At 38.6% G+C, this 6,579-nt stretch overlaps 1 pseudogene; it reads left to right on the top strand.

The window, feature by feature from the left end:
• The first annotated feature begins 3,181 nt into the window (after positions 1–3,181).
• Positions 3,182–6,579, top strand: part of LOC105519737 — a 19,274-nt pseudogene continuing 15,876 nt past the window's right edge.

The following is a 6,579-nucleotide window of genomic DNA, read 5'->3' as shown; positions in this document are numbered from 1 at the left end:
TATTGCTTAGACTTTGCAAACGTAAATAAAATATTCTGTTATGTGTTTTGCAAGAATTTTGAGGGTGAGTTAATATCAAGGTACCTCTGAACAATATTTTATACATGTATAGGATGAACAGGACTGCCTTGATGTTCCCTTCAACTTTACTAAACTTTAGACAGATTTCTTCTGGACTTATTGCTCCTTTACTTCTCTTTTCTTAGATTGTTTACTTTAGAAAACTTCCCGCTATAAATTCTTTCTCTTCTTATTTGAGATTTAAATTTTTCTCAAGCCTTTTATCACTTTTGCAACCCAGAAATAGCTTTCTCAGAGAGCTGGGAGCCATTTCTTTGAAAAATAATCATCAAGAAAAATAGTTCCCTTATCTTCCCATCTGTGTGGGAGGGTAGTACTCTAACTTCCATATGTGCCAGTTAGCAAATACAGATGGTCTAATCATGTTGACCCACATTGCCACTAATATTCTCCAGAACTTTTTCGCTAGCATACTCCAGCCTTTGCAAACTCTCCTGTCTTTTGTTCAACAGATTTGAATACAGTCTCTCTTTCCTATTGGAACAGGCTTGACACCTATTGCAGGAATTTTGAATAAAGTCTTCTTTGCCTATTTAACTTTCTCCAATGCAATTTTTCTTTGAGAATAGCCTATTGAGATGCAAATACAGTAAGGTTATTGTATTAGCTACTTGCATACTACTGGCATTCTTTATGGCTCATTATTAGAAAAGAATAAGTGTAATTGAGGAATATGGATATTTTTCCTCTACACCTGAAACCACTGAAAAGTAATCCTATAGATAAAGTAGCCCCTATTCAATGTTTTTCCCTTATATCTTCCTAAAATACATTATTCTACTGTTCTTCCTACTTCAAGGACCACAGTGTCTCATTTGCTGACTTTTCCTGTGTTTTCCTCTAAATGTGAAATTAAGATTTTATTCTTGGCTCACTTCACTTCTCTATTTACACAGGTACAGACATGTAGATTAAGAGATCTCATTGTCACTTCCACAGTTACCCTTCTGCAAACCTATTCCACCTAGCAGTCAGAGTTATCTTCTAAAATATTAAAATGTAAAAGTATCTTTTCTCTGCTTGAAGTCCTTCAACAGTTCTTCATTGCAGTTAGCGAAAAAATGATACTCAAATCCTTCTCACTGTTTTACAAGATTCAATACAATCTAGCATCTTTATATGTCCTCAGCCTCAAACTTCACCACTCATCCTTCTTCACTTCTGCCTCCACTGCCATGTTGATCACATTAGATCCACAAGAACTTCTTTCCATTCCTAGCACATGCCAGGTTCTCCTTCCTTAGACCCTTTGCTCCTGCTGTTCCCAAGGGAAGGAATGCTCATTCCTCAGATCTATTTTGGTTATGACAGATGAAAGTTTTTCCCCAAAGATCTGGAACAAAACATGGATGGCTACTCTCATCACTCTTATTCAGCATAGTACTAGAAGCCCAGCCCAAGCAATTAGACAAGAGGAAAAAAATACAGAAAAAAATCTAAATTTTCTGTATTTCTAAATGGAGAAAGGAGGAAGTCAAATGTTCCTGTTTTCTGATGACATAATCTTATATATAGAAAACTGGAAAGTCCACCAAAAACTCTCAGAAGAGATACAAGAACTTAGTAAATTTGCAAGATACAAAATTAAGACAGAAAAAATCTGTAATATTTATATACACACACAATATACTAGCTGAAAGCAAAATCAAGAAGGCAATCCCATCTGCAATAGCTACACACAAAAAAAATCTAGGAATAAATTTAACCAAGAAAGTGAAAAATCTCTATGTTATAGGCAAATCCAGGTTCTTGTCACATGACTAAGATAAATTAGGCATGAGGACACATTGTAGGGTGAGTAGGGCAGAGTTTACATTTTTATGATTTCTTATAATCTTTTATTAAAACACATTTCACTGTTCTTACACACCTTGCATGTAAATCTATTTCCAATAGTCTCAATTGCATGCCATAATGGTAACTTTTAGCAATTTTTAACTTTAACGTAAAACCTGGTAAGTTGTTTTGATTATGTGCTAGGTGCAGCCAACGTTTGACTCCTTCCAGCATAATTAAGGGCGTGTTTAGTTCCATATGTCCCCAGGCCTTACCAGTTGTGAAGTCAGCAAATTGAAAAGTTCTCAAAAACCAAAAAAGCAGTTTATGACCTTAAAATATTTAGCCAACCTAGTATCTGACCTGTATAATGTAGTCCACCTATTTACATTCTGATGACATCTGCTTTTTACCAATAATCTTTAAGGCTGTTTTTATTTCTCCAAGATCAAAGTTACATGAATTGAAAGGTACCACAGCTTTTTATCTTCTCTTTTATAAAATATTTGATCCAAGTGCTTGTCTTCCTTTAGGCAAAATTAATTAGAGCTCTTTTTTATATGAACATCACACACACAACACATATATAATTACACAGACAGGTAAAAGATAATCCAATCCCCATAAGATCTTTCATTTGCCAGTCTCCTAATTGGCTTATTGGCCTCTGGGTGCTTTTAATTTCTGGGGTCCATGAGAAAAACAGAGGTCTCTCCCCTCTCATGCACACATTAAAAGTGGCAAAGCAAAATGCAGAAAAAATAATTCAGTTGACCAAGAAAAACATTTTTCCAGCAAAACAAGGTCCAAGAAAAGGGAAACCTAAAAGCCTTTTAAATATGACCCTAACTCAGATATCCACTTTTAGTTAAGCTGAGCACTCCTTAAGAAAATCCTGTTAACTCCCTTATTATCTGAATTTAGCCACACCAAGTGGCCAGTATTTCTGACTTTCAAACTCTGCTAAACGCTCAGAGAAAGGAAAATCCAAGGCAGTTCGTGGAGAGAAATGGAATCAACAAATAGCAAAAGGTCATGCAGATATCAAACCAGACAAGACTCATTCCCTAAGCCAGGATTGAATCCAAGCTACACAGAGGCTATGCAAAACCTTGCCAAGTGGTTACAGGTCTTGCTCCCAAGGATGTTAAACAAGATGGAGGTCCTCAGCAAATTTGCTATGGACCATACAGAAAGACATGCAAAGCAGACCAGATTGGCTACAGCTTAAGATCAACCTCACAAATGCTCTCTCACAATTAAAACTCTACAGAGAGTCGTCTGCTCAGTCCTGCAGCTGCTCACTGCCCTCCTACTGTCCACCATGGCCCTGCTGCACTCCATCCGCGTCCTCTCCGGGATCACCCGCCACCTTCCACCTGGGCCTCGCTGCCGCGGCCTCAGCCAGAGACAGCTCCTGATGGACCCATGTAGAAATGGGACCTCCAGATATCTTTCTGGGAGTCATTGAAGCCTTTAAGAGGGACAGCAATAACAAAAAGATGAATCTGGGAGTTGATGCCTACCGGGATGATAACGGAAAGCCTTATGTGCTGCCTAGTGTCCGCAAGGCAAAGGTCCAGATTACCACAAAAAGTTTGGACAAGGAATACCTGCCCGTTGGGGGACTGGCTGAATTTTGCAAGGCATCTGCTGAGCTAGCTCTTGGTGAGAACAGTGAAGTCTTGAAAAGTGGCCAGTTTGTCACTGGAACTGGAGCCTTAAGGATTGGAGCCAGTTTTCTGCAAAGATTTTTTAAGGTCATTTGAGATGTCTTTCTGCCTAAACCAAGCTGGGGAAATCACACACCCGTCTTCAGGGACACTGGCATGCAGCTACAAGGTTATCGGTTTTATGACCCCAAGACTTGCGGTTTTGACTTCACAGGTGCTGTGAAGGACCTTTCAAAAATACCAGAGCAAAATGTTCTTCTTCTGTATGCCTGCACCCACAATTCCACAGGAGTGGACCCACATCCAGAACAGTGGAAGGAAATGCCAACACTGGTAAAGAAGAAGAATCTCTTTGCGTTCTTTGACATGGCCTACCAAGGCTTTACCATTGGTGATGGTGATAAGGATGCCTGGACTGTGTGCCACTTCATCAAACAGGGCATTAATGTTTGTCTCTGCCGATCATATGCCAAGAACATGGGCTTATATGGTGAGTGTGTAGGAGCCTTCACTGTGGTATGCAAAGATGAGATGAAACCAAAAGGGTAGAGTCACAGTTGAAGATCTTGAGCCACCTCATGCATTCCAACCATCCCCACCATGGGCCCAGATTGCTTCTACCATTCTTAACACCCCTGATTTGTGAAAACAATGGTTGCAAGAAGTGAAAGGCATGGCCAACCACATCATTAGCATGTGGACTCAGCTGGTCTCCAACCTCAAGAAGGAGAGTTCCACCCACAACTGGCCACACATCACTGCCCAAATTGGCATGTTTTGTTTCACAGAGCTAAAGCCTGAACAGGTGGATCAGCTGACCAAAGAGTTCTCCATCTATATGACAAAGGAGGGCCGCATCTCTGTGGCAGGGGTCACCTCTGGCAATGTGGGCTACCTTGCTCGTACCATTCACCAGGTCACCAAGTAACGTACCTGGTGCAAGGAAACAGAGACAGCCTTTCTGTCTTCAGCCTCTGCTGTTGGAAGCTTCACACAGAAGATGAGAGAGGGTGGATGGTGGTGAGTGGATCATTTCCTTAAACCACAGTGTGTAACACTCAGCGACTGAATGTTTCTCAGAAAAGAACATGTAGTGACACAGGGCAGAGAGATCCGTGGCTGGCATCTGGAACACTGTGGCTCTAAACCAAACTCTCCCCTGTCCTTTTATCTCCAACTTTTCTCAAAGAGTTTACATGTACGAGAAAGTCATCACACCAAAAGACCTGTCAATTATGCCATTGCAATATTTCAGAAGCTTTAACTGAAGTGTCATACAGTGTCGGGTTCCTCATGAGAAATAGCCACATTAGAGGCTTTGAGAGAAGACCTAGTTCTGTCATGAACACTTGGCCTCATGTCTGTCCTCCCATGATGGAGCAGCCTTGTCAATAGACTGCATTGCGGAAATTATGTTTTATGAAAACCAATGAGTCTGCTGCCACTACAGCAAGGAAAATAATGCAGTTTCCTGTCTTACTTAAGAAAAAGAGAATGCTCTCTTTTCTCCCTTGCCATTGCTGTTCTTTTCCTTATGCACAAAGATTTTTAACTAATGCAGATTTTTATCTCATTCTACTGCTTGAATGACCATCAACCCCATCCTATTGGGATTTTTTTAAGAATAAACATAATTTTCTGCTGATGTCACACCCTTGCCTTTCTCAGCAAAGAATAATGGAGAGTAGGTAACTGTACTTTATCTCAGCATCCTCTTGAATGATTGTGTAGTCTTCTCTGGTTGTGATGTTGTCTCTGCCCAGTTGTACCTCCTCTGTTGAATGTGGTTGTGCAGTCACTCATCTCACCCCCTGAGTTCAGTGGCACAGGGTGGTACCAGGAAAGAAGATATTTTAGGCTTTGTGTGCTGCCAGCTGGGTTCAGGCTTCACCCCCTGGAAACCATGTAGACTTATTGCAACCTAGAGATTTGTGGAACTTCCAACTTGAGGGAGATGATTTAGGGTATCTGGCAGAAGAAACTTCTAAGCATTGAAGCAGTCAAGAGGTGACTTGCGTGCTGTTAAAATATTCAGTTTTGAAAGGGAAACAGAGCATAAAGTTTAGAAAATTTTCAGCCTGATGATGTGATGGGAAAAAAAGAAAAACAAAAAAAAACATTTTCTGTTTCTCCATTGTGCAGGAGATAGGTGGAATACCTCCTAGCATTCCATTGCACTGTATGATTACTACAGTTAAAAATAATATGTAATATAGTTTCAAAAATCTAGGAAGAGGATATTAAATGTTTCCAACATAAAGAAATGATAAATGTTTGAGATGATAGATATGCTAATTACCCTAATCCCTAATAGAATTATTGTACATCATATATATCAAAATATCACTACGTACTTTATGAATATGTAGTTACAATTTGTCAATTAAGAAACAAAAGGAAAAAATAAAACTGTGACTAATCCCAAGTTTAAGTATGAAATTGGATTTCCTTTATTAAATGCCTACACCCACACTGTGAATGAATTTTATTTATATTAATATGTAAAGTTGTAATGTGACAAATGAGCTTATGAGGTTGCGTTTATGACAACATTCTATTCACTGAAGAGAAAGAGTACCTCAAATATTTCTATTTACCAAAAAACTAGAACTGATTTCAAAGATCTATATTCCAGAGAACAGAGAAAGAAATTTTAAGATAATTTCTGCAAGTTAAGGTTATTTGTTTCTAAATCTTACCCAAAATAATGCAAATGATGCCTTGTTTTCAAATTTTATTTTCATAAATCATCAATAACTATTTCCAACAAGTTATCCTGTAAATTTCATAATTATTTGTTATTATTTTACAAGCAGGTAATATGTGAATTTCAGATATTTATGCACAGTTGGACTGTAGTTGACAAAATAACATTAAGATACCAAGTTTTTATTTTTTTATTTTTTTAAATTTTTTTTGGTATTTGGAGCTATTCTTTTTTTTTCTTTTTTTTTGATTATACTTTAAGTTCTAGGGTACATGTGCATAACGTGCAGGTTTGTTACATACATATACTTGTGCCATGTTGGTGTGCTGCACCCATCAACTC

The sequence above is a fragment of the Colobus angolensis genome, unplaced genomic scaffold, assembly GCF_000951035.1.
Source record: "Colobus angolensis palliatus isolate OR3802 unplaced genomic scaffold, Cang.pa_1.0 Scaffold11, whole genome shotgun sequence".
NCBI classification, from domain to species: domain Eukaryota; kingdom Metazoa; phylum Chordata; class Mammalia; order Primates; family Cercopithecidae; genus Colobus; species Colobus angolensis.
This window is presented reverse-complemented; position numbering and strand designations above follow the sequence as displayed.